Raw genomic sequence first — 16,664 nt, forward strand, 5'->3', positions numbered from 1 at the left:
GTAGTTTATCAGCATCTTCATCTGTCTCTGTGAGGATGATGTAACCATCTCTCAGATCCACAAGACTATTTATTCTCACCCTTAGGTCACTCAATAGCCTTTTTAGCCCTAACCGAGACCCCTGGGTCGGGGTTCCTGAGATCTTCACTCTCACTTTGGCCATGGTCAATAACATACATGAAAATCCAACCTAATCTCTCCACCTCAGCTAAACCCCATGGATGCCGCTCTTCTGTCCGCTTGCTGGGCGAGTAAAGACGGCTTAAGTTTTCTCTGGCTCCTGTTTGCTCTTGTCCCCCATGTTTTAGTTTGTATCTAGTTAGGATATTTATATGTTTAGCTAGGGCACTGGTGTAGGGTTAGAGGATAGGATTTGTCTTTATTATTAATTACTAGTGCTATTAAATATTAAAATCTCCTCCTTTGTATAATGTCCACCCTTTTCTCCTGGAATCTTTTTTTTTTTGGCTTATTGGGCACCCCCCTACATCCTGTGGTAAAGGAAGGCTGTATGTAAAGGTGATTGTGATTGGTGGATCTGTTTTCGGCTGTATCACTGTCAGGATAATTATTAAACAAACAATTGGTAGATTATTTATAATAATAAACTATTCATTGTTATTTAAGGTCATGAGAATTTTCCAAATGTTCGTATATTTGTTTAAATTATGAAAAAAAAATGATGTGAGAATCTTTTGGCAGCTGTGGTTGTAGTTGAGTTGCCAATTCATTAATATAATTTTCTTCATTATTTAAGCAAATATAAAAAAAATTGGAAACTTCTCATGACCTTAAATAACAATGAATAGTTTATTATTATAAAGTACTACCTTCGTTTGTTTAATAATTATCCTGACACTGATACAGCAGAAAACAGATCCCACAATCGCCTTTACATGCAGCCTTCCTTTACTAAGTATTGCCAGGTAAAATTACGAGCAGGAGACCTAGGGTGGGGTCGGTGCATCTTTTGCTGACTGTACACAGTTGCACACGCAGGCCCAAGCTCGGGTTCTGCTACCCTGGCGTGCCCCACTCCGACTGTACTCCTGCGCTATTCAATGCGTCCTGTTTCAGACATTCTGCCTGCAGTTGGCTACTGATGCACGGCCTTGGTATACGGGATGAGCACAGTCAAATTAAGCATGAACGAAAATACAACTATTTACAAAATACGTCTTGGGAAAATATAGGAGTGGCTTTGATTCTTCAAAATATCATAAGGCGATCAGTTACGTTAACAGGAGCTAATCGTATACACAAAGTTCAAATCGGTAAAGACCACTTAATATGCCGGTGATTAATTGATTGATTGTGGTAATTACATCCCTGGCGACGTTATCCATAATATGGCGGAGTGAGACCTGGGTTTACATACCTGGGTATACGGGATGAGCACAGTCAGTATAAAACTTCTGCCTTCTTATTTATTTGCTTTCCTGGCCGTCAACTGATGCGGTTATTACTGTCGTAGACTTGTCATTTTTATAATTTCCTCTTGTATTGTTCTTCTTTTGCGCTTTCCACACTGGTTTTGTTCTTCGTGTTCTTCGTTTTCTTGCTCTTGTTCTTCTGGTTCTTTGTTTTCTTCGTCTTTTTGTTTCTTCGTTTCTCCCTTCTTCATTTCCTCGTTTTTCTTTCATTATTTCTTACCTATAAGGAGAGCTTCCTTGTAGCTAAGTTTTTCTCGGATCGCAGCTTAGCTACCCTATATTCCTCTCTCCACTTGGGACACTCCGGTCGTCACCCACGTGACGCACACTTCCCGAGTCCGGCACTTTTTCGCTGAGTGTCCGTAGCCCTGTAACCGTGTAGCCGTCTCTGGTTTCTTGATCTACCGTTCCACATATGCATTTTCAAAAAGTTCTTGTAGCTCCTCTCTTTCCATGTATTTATTTCGGCGTCTGAGATCACTCCCCACGCCACGTTCATGGGGACGTCATTGATACACGTAACTTCCTTTAATTGTTCGGCCTGCCCCCCAATCACCGAAGGTAACCATAAGGCCATCACTCGTTATGATGACTTGGACCATCTATATATATATATAAAACAAAGAAGTATGTCTCTTTGTTTGTGTGTGTGTTTTTGTTTGTGTGTCCGCACGAGAATCTCGGAAACTACTTTACCGATCTGTAGTGATGACGGATGGTGTTATATGTTGTGATGATGGTGGATGGTGCTATATGTAGTGATGATGGATGGTGTTATATGTAGTGATGATGGATGTTGTTATATGTAGTGATGATGGATGTTGTTATATGTAGTGATGATGGGTGGTGTTATATGTAGTGATGATCTATCTATATATATAAAACAAAGAAGTATGTCTCTTTGTTTGTGTGTGTGTTTGTATGTTTGTGTGTCCTCACGAGAATCTCGGAAACTACTTTACCGATGAGTAGTGATGATGGATGGTGTTATATGTAGTGATGATGGATGATGTTATGTGTAGTGATGATGGATGGTGTTATATGTAGTGATGATGGATGTTGTTATGTGTAGTGATGATGATGGATGGTGTTATATGTAGTGATGATGGATGGTGTTATATGTAGTGATGATGGATGGTGTTATATATAGTGATGATGATGGATGTTGTTATATGTAGTAATGATGGATGTTGTTATATGTAGTGATGATGGGTGGTGTTATATGTAGTGATGATGATGGATGGTGTTATATGTAGTGATGATGTGAATCGGCTGCTTGTCCAATTAACCAGTCCGTTCACACATATTTATATTTGGGTTTTAAGTAACGAAACCCAAACGGTAGTTCCTTTGTTTTATTATAAAAGGTTGTATATATAATTCCTGAGTGTATATCAACCGTAAGTCTCACTGTCTAGGAGTGAATGAGAAAGGGACGGCGTTTATGTATGATAAACGTTTGGTCACGTCCTTTCGATATGAGTTGAGGTGAGCTACTGAAGCTTAGGGGCATCGCAGTGCGTGCTTACAGGAATGCTGAGCTATGGGTCTCGCCCTCTTGGGTAAGTTGCCCGCTCACGTGTCAATCTCATGTCTTACTCATAGACAGTGGAAAGTTACAGGGTGGTGAATCTGAATATAATATCAGATGTATTGACCCATTTATATAATACGTTCTGTTGATGAGACAGGGGCCTATTACAGATGGATGGTGTTATATGTAGTGATGATGGATGATGTTGTATGTAGTGATGATGATGGATGTTGTTATATGTAGTAATGATGGATGTTGTTATATATAGTGATGATGGGTGGTGTTATATGTAGTGATGATGGATGGTGTTATATGTAGTGATGATGGATGATGTTATATGTAGTGATGATGGATGATGTTATATGTAGTGATGATGGATGTTGTTATATGTAGTGATGATGGATGTTGTTATATGTAGTGATGATGGATGGTGTTATATGTAGTGATGATGATGGATGGTGTTATATGTAGTGATGATGGATGGTGTCATATGTAGTGATGATGGATGATGTTATATGTAGTGATGATGATGGATGTTGTTATATGTAGTATTACTACATATAACAACATCCATCATCACTACATATAACAACATCCATCATTACTACATTGTAGTAATGATGGATGTTGTTATATGTAGTGATGATGGGTGATGATATGTAGTAATGATGGATAGTGTTATATGTAGTGATGATGGATGATGTTATATGTAGTGATGATGGATGTTGTTATATGTAGTGATGGTGGGTGGTGTTATATGTAGTGATGATGGATGGTGTTATATGTAGTGATGATGGATGGTGTTATATGTAGTGATGATGATGGATGCTGTTATATGTAGTAATGATGGATGGTGTTATATGTAGTGATGATGATGGATGGTGTTATATGTAGTAATGATGGATGGTGTTATATGTAGTGATGATGGATGGTGTTATATGTAGTGATGACGGATGGTGTTATATGTTGTGATGATGGTGGATGGTGCTATATGTAGTGATGATGGATGTTGTTATATGTAGTGATGATGGATGTTGTTATATGTAGTGATGATGGGTGGTGTTATATGTAGTGATGATGGATGGTGTTATATGTAGTGATGATGGATGATGTTATATGTAGTGATGATGGATGTTGTTATATGTAGTGATGATGGATGTTGTTATATGTAGTGATGATGGATGGTGCTATATGTAGTGAGTGTGGATGTTGTTATATGTAGTGATGATGGATGTTGTTATATGTAGTGATGATGGATGTTGTTATATGTAGTGATGATGGATGATGTTATATGTAGTGATGATGGGTGGTGTTATATGTAGTGATGATCTATCTATATATATATAAAACAAAGAAGTATGTCTCTTTGTTTGTGTGTGTGTTTGTATGTTTGTGTGTCCTCACGAGAATCTCGGAAACTACTTTACCGATGAGTAGTGATGATGGATGGTGTTATATGTAGTGATGATGGATGGTGTTATATGTAGTGATGATGGATGATGTTATATGTAGTGATGATGATGGATGTTATTATATGTAGTAATGATGGATGTTGTTATATGTAGTGATGATGGGTGGTGTTATATGTAGTGATGATGGATGGTGTTATATGTAGTGATGATGGATGATGTTATATGTAGTGATGATGGATGTTGTTATATGTAGTGATGATGGATGGTGTTATATGTAGTGATGATGGATGATGTTATATGTAGTGATGATGGATGTTGTTATATGTAGTGATGATGGGTGGTGTTATATGTAGTGATGATGGATGATGTTATATGTTGATGATGATATGTTATATGTAGTGATGATGATGGATGTTATATGTAGTGATGATGGGTGGTGTTATATGTAGTGATGATGGATGGTGTTATATGTAGTGATGATGATGGATGTGTTATATGTAGTGATGATGGATGGTGTTATATGTAGTGATGATGGATGATGATGGTGATGATGGATGGTGTTATATGTAGTGATGATGGATGGTGTTATATGTAGTGATGATGGATGGTGTTATATGTAGTGATGATGGATGGTGTTATATGTAGTGATGATGGATGATGTTATATGTAATGATGATTAGGAAATAAAATAATAACAGTTTAATGCCAAAAAAATATACTTTGTTGTACCGTTGTCGAGAAAAACATGGTGGAACTTACATACACTGTTAATGAACTATTGATGGAAGAAGAAGTTTTGGGGACTGAACAATGAGACAATGTGGAGCCTCCCGGAGGGTGGCATCCTACCGTTACCTAGCGGATGAGCCGCCCGAAGGGCGGCGATTCTGCTAGTACATACATAAATCCCAAGTGACAGGGGTGAAAAAGGTTTAGTGGAAGGACAAGAAATGGATGGAAGTGAGTAGTAGTAATATAAATAGATGCCACGGCTTCACATAGCATGCCTGATTGTTATAGGATTGTAATACAGACCACCAACACCACGACCGACGTATGCATGACTCACACTGCCGCAGCTCGAACCCAGGACATTGGAAGAAGTAGGTTAACAGTAGAGTTGTTTTGGGGACAAGTGAAGGTACACCCAATAAACAATTATTCGGCACCCTTACGGCGTGATACAATGACACACCACACTAGAATTTAAAAAAAAAAACTCCTGAGGTACGGTGCATGGTTGGTATCCCTGGCCTGCTGAGTTATGCACCTGGGTTGTTTCTGCCAAGTCCAGAGTAACATGTAGGGGAGAAAGGTCCAATGTGATGAAGGGTCTTATGTGTAACTAGTGTGTATAGTTGTTGGTCATGGAGGTTGTTGCTATTGTGATGGACTGCTGTGTGTCTTGCCTTGAGATCAGCCATTAGTATTACTGGTAGGTGTGTGTTGTTGAAGATGGAATTCAGATCTGGGAAGGGGATGTGAGTGTTTGACCTTGTGTATGTAGTGCATACCAGTATCTGACCATGTTCAGTGTCGATATTGGCAGCCATAAAGTGTTTAAAGGTGAAATCGGTGATGAATTCGTGTTTGATGGAAGATATCAGGAGGATTGCTACACCCTCGTGATTTTATTGTGGTGATTGTCTACATGTGTAGCCAAAGTGCTTGGTTTTTGTGTTTGTGTATGTTGAGTTGAGGAGGAGGATGTCTGGGTTGTGTTCTTGTAGAAGGATAGAGGTGAAGAGTCTGTTTGTAAGGTATTGCTTTACAGTTGCATTGCATTATGGTGATCATGTTTGCGTGGCTTTTGCTGACTTTGTTGGTCTAGTTGTATTTCCCCTTTTTCTTTTGGAAGGAGTGTTCTTTTAGCTGAGTGTCTCTTAACTAAGTTTTGATTGTGTTTTCAGAGCGGCCGAAACAGATCGTGATCTTTTCTGGGATGTGAGTGTTGGTGCAGGTGTGCAGGGTATGTGCTTGTAGGTGGATGTGGAGGTGGTGGGAGATGGGCCGTGGTTAGGAAGCTTGACGGGGGACTTCAAGTAATGTGTGGTGTACTGTATTGTCTTATCTGTTGGTACATTTCATTTGCTATTTTGTGTCTTTTCTTGTCCGGGAGTGGTGAGACCGAGGTAGGTTTCCTCTTCCGTGGGTTTCTGAGTGTGAATGGAATGGTTTGTGGTTTCTCTAGTAGGATGTTAGTTGTTTGGGTGTTGGTGGCTGCCCGGGTGAGGTCAGGTGTGGGTGCAGCAGAGTTGGTGGACGAGGTTGTGGGGTTCTTAATGGTGTGTTTGATGGTGGAGTGATGGTAGTTACCCAGATGGAGTCAGATATGGGTTTGGCTAGGGTGGTGAAGGGGATGTGTGATCACAATATTTGGGAATTATGTTTGTTTTTTGTTTTTTGTTTTTTACAGGACTAGCCCACCAGGGCATAGGTCAACGACCCACATCAGGGCCTGAGGGCGAAAATCTAATAATAATATTTATAATAATAATAATAATAATGAAAATAATAATAATAACGGGCCATAATTAAAAAATAGATCAATAGTAAGAAACGATATAAGTATGTTGTGTTATCAAAGTGAGAGATACAATTGAGACCCTGCAATTGTGTGCAAATGAGGCGGAAAGTCAGATGAGCAACCTGGGACTTGGTAATAATTTTCGTGATGCCATATGGCAGCAGGATCTACCACTAGACAATACATTATGCTTCCAATATCTTCCCAGGGGGTAGTACCTCCTTGGTGGCTTGGGAGGTGCTGGGGACTGTAGGGACTTTTGCTTGCTTGTTTGCTTGCTTGCTTGCTTTGATTTGCTGGCGGTCGACAGCTTAGGTCATAACTGCTGTAGAACGTGTTAGTTTGACTAGTCCGGCAGTGAGAGGGGCCAACCTCTAAGTGTTTAACGTAGTTTTTCTCTTGATTATTCTAATATAGGGCTCGGTGAACAGTTCCAGGTAGGTGTGGAGTTCTCTCCCTTGCGCAATTTTAATTACACAATATTAAGGATGTACACTAATAGACTATGTATAGAAATGAATATTTTGATACATATGAAGATCCATAAAGCCCCAAGTCCCATACCTAGAGTTAAAATTGGCTTGAATTAACTTAGCAATGCAGTATAAAACATGATGCCACTCTTCTTTGCTGCTGGACATATCAATTTTGCAAGATATGTCTTGTACTATTTCCGATCTATGGAGCAGATGCCAGATGATGTTCGTGCACACTTCATAAAATCTTACCACACCATGAACCACAATGCCGGTATCTATAATGGGATATGGAGTGTCATGGCCACAAAGACCGTCTTCATGCTCTATGGTCATGATCAATCTGGTATCATTGGTGTCCCCTTCAAACCTCTCAAACCCGAAACTGTCAAGACTTGGGCGTAGTCTCCATGCGTTTAACAGTCTGCTGCTCAACAGACTGCACTCCACGAGAAACAAAAAATGATGAAGTGTCACAACTACATCACGAAGAAGAGGGGAAATCCAGAATGAAAGTTGATGAAATTGATGTAAAGAACCTCTGTGGCAAATTAGAAGTTCGCATCGACCTATTGAATGAGAATGAACAAATTGATGGAGCTTATGTTGTGGGCAAGAACCGGATAGAACAGTGCGAGTAACAATGGCATGATAGCTTCCATGAGCCTCTGCATAAATTAGTCACAACGATGGCATCCGGTCGGAAACCTATCAAAGTGGCATGGCTCATGAACCTGAGCCAGCCTCCATGTTTGGTGACAGGGGTATGAGGACAACTACTTCCAACACATCCTTGAAGAATTGCCTGAGAGTTGATGTCTCTACCAGGAATGTACTATTGGCCCACGTCCTTGGATGGATGTTCAGTCATGTGGGTCGCACCATGGCCTACTGGTGCAACAGTCTAGGTAAGTTTCAATGGTAGCAATATCACATACATGTTGTTCAGTATTTGTTGGTACCATAATGGTCATATATCTCGTGTCTCAAATACTATCTTTGTTACTTCATTTGGTTCCTTGTTTACTATAATACTATCCGAATCGAATGAAATGTCAGTATATATCTATGTACAGGTATGAAGAAGGCGGCATAAAAGAGTCTGCCAGAATCGACCGTGACGAGATTGCCAGTACATGCTACTGGACGGCTGCCCAAAAGGAAGATATCCTTACACTGTCTAGAACAAGAAGCAGCTGATAGAACTCGTCAAGCTGGATCTGATGCGTCACAGTTCCTGTGGAAATCTCTGGAGTAAACATCACCAGGAGAATAGACATTAGAGTAACACACGGTGAGGTTGATAACAGAATTATCAGGCAAATCATTCAAGCAAATCTTTGTGTTGCTTTGTCATTCCATCTCTGTTGGCAATATCAGGAGCCAAGTGAGGATGATTTCACCCATCAAAGATTGTTCCATGATGGACATCAATGCCAGTGTAAGAACACATCGAGATGTAATAGACAATCTTCTGCCGGCACACGGATTAACTGGCTGCGATATAGTTGCCACATACTTCGAAATAGGTAAGGGTACACTTTTGAAAGTACTCAGGTCTCGGCCACTTAACCTCGATGCAATTGGAAATACTGACAATTCCCTACCAAATATTCTCTCGCAACTCACAGCATTTGTACTATCATGCTACAGCCAGTCCAGATGTCAAACAATGAACAGAAGCCAGACAGAAAACATGGTCCAGTAAAGTATCTTTTCCATTGGTGCTGATTATAAATTGCCATCCTTACCTCCAACCTCAGAAGCGTTCAGGGAGACTATAGCAAGAGCACATCTACAAGTTACAATCTGGAGACATGCAGCAGGTGCCAACAACCACCTATGAATCTTGTCATTTACGGCTGGCAGAGAGAAGGCTCAACACTAATCCCTGTGACATTACCACCAGATGTTCCTCAGGGACCATATGAATTACTCAGACTGATAAGGTGCACATGTGACAGTGAGTTAGCCAGTAATACAAAACATTGTGGGTGTAAAATCGCCAACATGATAGCATGCACCGAGCTCTGCGCTTGCCAGTGAAAGCGAGGTAACAGTACAACGAGAAGACGTTGGAGCTCTCCAGGTGCGGGATGGTGATGAAAATGAGGATGATAATGAGGATTGAATTACATCCATATAAGCTACTGATACCTACACTCTCAAACAAAAGTTCTGTCGCCTCTGAATCTCTGGGGTCATAAAGAGACAGGTGAGGCGACTGGACTTTTATTAGCGAGTGTACACACAGTATAAAAGCTGTTCAGTAATGTATCTTTTCTTCTCTAACCAAAGCCTTCACAAGTTTCTGCCCACCACTTGCCCCAGGCATAGTACAAAGCTTAGGCAGCCAGTGAAAATCAGCAGTGTTGTCGCAAAGTACAAGGCTGACACGTCCGACCAGTACGGCCAGCGTTCAGAGAATCTCCAATCTCTGAGAGTTATGAACCACGGGAGTATAACCCACGCCGAAGCATTCACTCCTCCAGTTTTTAGGGTGATTTACCCAGATATGGACTTTCAGATATGTATAATATAGTTCCTTTACATTATTTTTATTAAGTATATGTCCTGAATGAAGTAGATTCACTAAGCAAATATCAATGTTTCCTGTTGTCAATCCTCATCTCCGAGAGTTGTGAACCACGGGAGTATGAACCCAACCCGCATCAAAAGCATTCACTCGTGACGGGGAGTGGAGGACCGAGGGCCGGTGTGATATTTTTTTTTTTTTGTAGAGAAAGGAGGGGTGAAAGAAGATTAGAGGTGGGGTAAGAAAGTTATAGTGCAGAAATTGAAGAAGTTTAGGAGGAGGTAAGAGAGGGCGGGCTGACCGCCTAGCTAAGCTAATAGTGTGTTAGGGTTGTGTCAGGGGTTAGTTATTGTCTGTCGGTACAGGCACTAGACATCCTACCCTATCCCATACATGGGTGTTTCAAGGGCCTTATTTCATATTCCGCCGACCCTACTGGCGGATGTTGGTCTAGGGAGGTTGTCTATTGCCTGGCCGTGTAGATCGGGGGTGGTAATGGACCTTTTGAGATTTAGTAACTTTTTGGGAACCATATATGGTTGTTGTTGTTATCTGGTGGGAGTCCTTGAAGGAATTCTTGCTCTGATCGTTCTATCTTTTACCAGATTCTGCTGGCCAGGGTGTGCAGCTGCTGGTTGATGGGTTTCATTCTCAGGTCTCTATGTATCTCGGCTGTGGTTCTGGTGAAGGGGTATCTTTCGCCTGTGACGAATCTTAGGGCTTCATTTTGAACCACCTGTAATTTTAATATTTGAGTGGTGCTCATAGTATGAAGAGGTATTGCTGGGTAAGTTAATATCGGCGTGATAAATGATGTCACAAGGCGGAGTTTTATTTTCTCAGGAAGCGCTTTAAAGCGGTATAGTTTTCTCAGCTCTCTTTTTTTCTTTTTCCTTCCTGGTGTGGACATGATGGGAGTAACCTGTCGTGGATATATGCAGGCCCAGGGGGGTCCCTCTGCTTTTGTATTCTATCTGGGCATTATTGGTTACTAATGGATGGGTTTTCCTTCTGCATAAGGGTATCACTGTGAATTTTGGGAGTCTGGTTTGGATTTTCCATTGTTTTTCGTAATTATTTACCCTTTCTAATTCCCGCCTGGTGTTGTCGGCCTGTAGCGCTCGCGATTTTCCTTGATGTGTTGTTATTTGGGTGATGTCATCTGCATACATAATATCTTCGTTCCCAATTCTAGTGGGAGTGTCACTTGTGTAGATAATATATAGGGTGGGGGAGAGGACGCTCCCCTGAGGGAGTCCACTCATGAGTGGGAAGGTCTCTCCTGTGTGTTGTCCTACCCCCAGTCTGGCATTTCTGCCGTCAAGAAAGTTGCAAAGCAACTTTTCATTGTTGGTGGGAAGTCCAAGCTGGAGGATCTTATATTTTAGACAGTCGTGCCAGACTTTGTCAAATGCCTTCGCTACATCCCGGAGAGTTAGATTACATTGTCTACCACTCGCCGCGGCTCTGGCTATGTTTTCACATGCCAGGGCTATCGCTGTTGTGGTGGACTTCCCTTTCCTGAACCCGAATAGTCTACAGTTGACTCTGTTTGCTGTTTCCAGGTGATTTCTCAGACGGTTGTTGATGATTTTTTCTAGTATTTTTCCAGGTATTTCGAGGAAGGAGATCGGTCTGTAGTTTAGTGGGATGGCGGTTTTTTTCCTTGTTTGGGTGTTAGGGTAACAATGGCCTCTTTGAATTTAGTTGGGAAGTAACCCGAGGCCAGCCAAGCGTTCATTGTGGTTCTCAGTCTGTCCATGGCCGGGTTGTTTATGTGGTTGAGGATCTCCTTGGTGATGCCTGAATAACTAGGGGCTTTATTTTTGGTATTAGAGATGGCTCTGTTGAGTTCTTCCGAGGTGATTGGTTTGGACAATGGGCTGTCCACTCTCAGATCCTCCCATATGATTTCAGGGGAAGGCTGAGTGCGGTGTGTCTGGCCCCGGAGTTCATCAAGGACGAGCTCCTCGCGGGTACCATCGAATCCCCTATTCTCTTCATCTGTGATTCGGAAGATGTTCCTCCATATGTCCCTGAATATGGGTTCTTTGTCTTGGTCGTCATATATTTTACTTCCTACGTGGTCAGTTATATATGACGGCTGCAACCTTCCAATCTCTTAACTCGACGCCAGAACTCTCCTGGATCATTGTATGTATGTGAGAGTTGTTCAACTTTTTCGGCCCATTTAAGGTTGCTTCTTTTCAGAGATCTTGTTTTTATTTTTTCCCGAATTCTTCTGTATGTATTGTAGCTTACGATGTCCCAACCATGAGTCTCGGCTCTCTGTTGTAACAGTTGGAACTGGTTTGTGAGGGCTATGAGTTCTGGAGTCTGTTGTGGGTATGTGATAGTTCTGCTGCGTTTAAGAGGCGTGGCCTCCAGGCAGGCTGTTCCTATGGCTTCACACCATGTGTTGATTTCTTCGTCTATTATGTTCACCGGCTGGTTGTCTATGGTCTGCAGGATTGTCATGTCCTTGGCCTCTAGTTCGGCTGTAGCTTTTTCATTGAATAGGTCCCAGTCGGTCTGCTTGGCGCTTCTCCGTGGTGGAGCTGGTATAGTTATTGGTGTTGCTGAAATAGTCATGACTATAGGTAGGTGGTCGCTGGAGGTTACAGGGCCTTGTTCAAAGAGATAGTTGTGGAAGCATCTGCCGTTTGTTATTGCTATATCTGGAGTAGTGGCTGAGTTCCTTCTGTAGAACGTGGGGAAGTCCGGGCCTATTAGTTGGGCTTTTTTGTTTGTTATGAAGCCAGCGAGGCCTCTTCTAGCATTGTTAGTTGTCCTCTTACCATCTAGTAGAGGATGTCTGGCGTTCATGTCTCTAATGATGTAGGTTGGGTGGTGGTATGGTAGGAGTCTGTGGAAGTCCCCGTAAGGCAGGTAGTCCCTACGTGGTGGGGGGTAAGTTGTGGCTATTATGATTGGCCCTGTGGTCAAGTTGATTTGAACATCGAGAGTTTCAGAGGTGAAGTCGTCTATGATTCTGTGGTGGACGTCTCTTTTTACGGCGATGGCCACCCCGTCATTTGGCTCCTCTGATAGATTGGATTTATGGATCCTGTAACCAAATATTTTCAGTTCCTCAGCCGCTTTTTGGCCGTGTGAGTTTATGAGTATAATATTTGCGTCAATCTGGTTATATGGGCTGGACAGACTGAATTTGTTAGTTCTCCAGTGGAGGACGTTATGTTGCATTATTTTCACTGCCTTACGTAGCGGGTACATTGGGTCTTGTTATTGGTTTTGGGGGGATCTGTAAGGTACGTGATTTGTTCTCTGTGCGTCCATTTTCAAGTGTTTTTATCTTCAGAACGGTTGACTTTTTGATGCAGTTTGTTAAGTCGACTCGTTTTTGCATAATGGCCTCGTAGATGGCCGCCTCGGAAGTGGGGTGGTCGTACTTCCATTTCATCTTGTGCTCCTTTACTCCTTTAGCGACTTCATCACGTGTACAGTTGATGGCGGCTGGCACGTAGATGCTTAGTTTCAGGTCTTTTCCTGATAGATCGCTTGGAGTCTGAGAGACAGGTATCTTCTCCGGCGTGGATACTTGTGCATCCACACCAGAGCCCACTGTTATCTTCTCTGTGCCAGATGGAGTTTGGGGGATAAACACCATCTCCGATGCGGGTACTTGTGCATGCATATCATAGACCACTGTTGTCACCTCTGTGCTAGTTGGAGTTTGGGGGACAAGTATCATCTCCGATGTGGGTACTAGTGCATCCGATGTGGGTGCTTGTGCAGCTACATCAGAGACCACTGTTGTCTTCTCTGTGCTAGTTAGAGTTTGGGGGACAAACAACATCTCCGATGCGGGTATTTGTGCATCCACATCAAAGGCTACTGTTGTCTCCTCCGAGGTTGGGGGTGTTGCCCTGCACAGATTTGAGATTGGCAGATTGTTTTGGCGTAAGCATGTTTTGAGTATTGCTTGAAAGCAGCCTGGGCGCAGAACATCCTCCTCATGAGCGTGTTTGACAATCATGTTGGCAAGTAGTACACGGTCATGGAGGTATATGTCTTTGGCATTCAACAAGACTGTAGACAGGGACCAAACTGACTGCAGAAGTCGGGGTCCCTACCATCACTGCACCTCTGTATGTCCGTGCAGTGACTGCAGGAGTCGGGGTCCCTATCGGCAGCACAGCCTTGTATGGTGATACTGATGTATCTGTGGCTATTTGTTGTGCTTCCTTGATTTTTTCCTTTCTTTTGGGACAGTGCAAGGACATAGTGCTGTGAGACCCATCACAGTTAAGGCATTTTAGTGGTGCCTTACATTCGGTCCAGGTATGTTCCCTAGAGGTACATTTGGAACAGATCGTGTATTCCTTGAGTTTGGGGCATTTCACACTATCATGATCCTCAACGGCATAGCACCTGAGGCAGGTACGTGTGTGGTGGTACTGTTCCTGTTGTATTTGGTGGTACGGTATGCTATAGGTGAATGCGAGGAGACCAGATTTGGTTGCCTATTCAGCAACTTCGGTGCTTGTGAACTGAATTTTGATTATGCATTTACCTTTTTTACTGTTGAATTTTTTAACATAGTTCACCATGTTCTTCGCCCAAGCGTTTTCTTTTTCAATCTCTCCTTTTATTTCCACTACAGACATTTCGTGTACGTATTCATCCGTTTTATAAGCAGAGAATAGTTCGTTTTGCCTTCAAAGCAGGAGGTAGGATTGGGTCATAGTGTTCTTCCCTAAAATTGATTATACAACTCTGGGACAAAAGGTTATCCAGGTCTTGGTCTTCAAGCATGAGCATGATAAAGCCATCATTTGCTACTATTACGTTCTGATACCTGACCTTGTGTTTGCTAACATTTTCTGTCAGCTTCCGCTTGGTAGACCTGTCAGGTGTCCTATGGTCTGTGATTAGTATTTTCGCTTTGACAGTCATTATTGCTTCTTTGAGCGAAGCACGATAGATCGACGCAGGTTATGTGCGTAGCCTAGGACAGTGTATAGCACTGTCAGTCCTATCTTCCCAATGGCGGCAAGAAAGAGGGCCGGGATATCAGTTGCCCCATTGTCTTGGTTGAAGGTTTCAAAGATCACAAGGGCAGTTCACTCCCAAGAACAGCAGTTTGGTATGGTGAAAAGAGGAGGTTAAGATTCAGATTTGAAATGGTGTACAAGTGTGTGATTGTGGTTTTCTCGCAACGTTTGGCAGCATGGCACTCGCTGAACGTGGTGGTATGCGGCGGAGGGGTTCAGGCGCTACAGCAACTGACCCATAGGCCTACGGCAGCTCCCCTCACACACACACACTGGGCCAGGAAGCCCGGCCGGCTTAAACAGGAAAGAATACTGTTATTTCCCTATGCGATGCTTCGGTCAGTAATAGGATGATGGGCTAGTGTGGGCGGGGGGTGGGGGTGGCTGAGGGTAGGAGTGGAAGGTGGCGACAGGAATAGGATAGGAGCAAGGTAAAACGTCTCCAGCTACAACCCAGTATATAGTAAGCAAACTATTAATACATAATAAAGAGAATAATGTGGTATCGGAAAGTAGTAAGTCTGCGCCTGTTACTGGTATGGTTAATTATATATTCATATATTACTGACCAAATGTTTTGAGATAATGAATAAGCCAAAATGATACTACACTAGCCCCCCCCCCCCTCCTCTCCATTTACACTATGGCCATCAGCCATATTCTGTTCCTACAGGTCTTTCCCTCCCCCGCTGAAACGTGATGCCTAGCACGGTGGATTAATTTCCATTTTCCTTCTAATTATTGCAGGAGAGGGTGACACATATATCCTAACAAGTGTTACAGAAAATATGCATATGCATTATCGTGAGTGTGGTGTGAATATGGTTTGTGTGAGGTTCTGTTCTAGTGACAGTGGTTGCACAAAGCAGGAATAAGTAAATATTAGCTCACAACCAGTTTGAGTGAATCATGGTATTAAGTGACAGGTTGACTTATTATATGCTTCTAAACAATAAAGAATCCAGTCTTGCTAGTAGTACAGTTCTTCTAGCTCACCTACCCCACTAGCCCGTCACCCTCCTGATCCTCTCACACCGGCTCCCGATCCCCCACTCCACGTCACGAGCGAATGCTTCGGACGCGGCTTCAAATTCCCGTGGTTCACAACTCTTGGAGACGAGGATTCACAACGTTGATTGTAGTAGGTGGAAGTGTGGGAAGCTGTACATTTAAAATTATAAATCAGGAGGGCATTTCAAGTAAGATAGAAAATGTATGTCACTCTTTAAGAGAGAAAACTGGTTTCTAGTGGGTAAGTCAAGAGTTTCACACATGTTTTATGGACGAGGAGCATAATATGAATGAGGGTGGGCGTTAATATATTATAGTGCAACTGTGATTATTACATTATCAATATAAATCCTTCTACCGATATTATTACATGCTTAAATACCTTTGTTGTAGAAGTGTAATAATAACATAACGTCAACGAGAATTGTACTGTCCCCTTCACTAGTGCGTTTACAGGGGCTCCTCATATAAACATTCCAGAAATTATTATTGTTTAAAAAAATTTTTTAACATTGTTTTACTTTGATTTCATAGTACGTTTACTATTCTGAGTTCCTTATGTCGAATGTAAACAAATACAGAGCTGCCATATTGCGCAAAACAAGACGATCCCCTGTAAACGCATTGATGAAGGGGAAAGTACATTGTACAGTCTCGTTCAAGATTCTACGAACACTACTGGAGACAACTGGCAACTCAAGGCCGTTTGTTTACTATAGT

At 42.2% G+C, this 16,664-nt stretch overlaps 1 pseudogene; it reads left to right on the forward strand.

The window, feature by feature from the left end:
* The window catches only part of LOC121870168, a 44,999-nt pseudogene that overhangs the window by 27,546 nt on the left and 789 nt on the right, over positions 1-16,664 (forward strand).

Source organism: Homarus americanus, unplaced genomic scaffold, assembly GCF_018991925.1.
Source record: "Homarus americanus isolate GMGI-L3 unplaced genomic scaffold, GMGI_Hamer_2.0 scaffold55803, whole genome shotgun sequence".
Lineage (NCBI taxonomy): Eukaryota > Metazoa > Arthropoda > Malacostraca > Decapoda > Nephropidae > Homarus > Homarus americanus.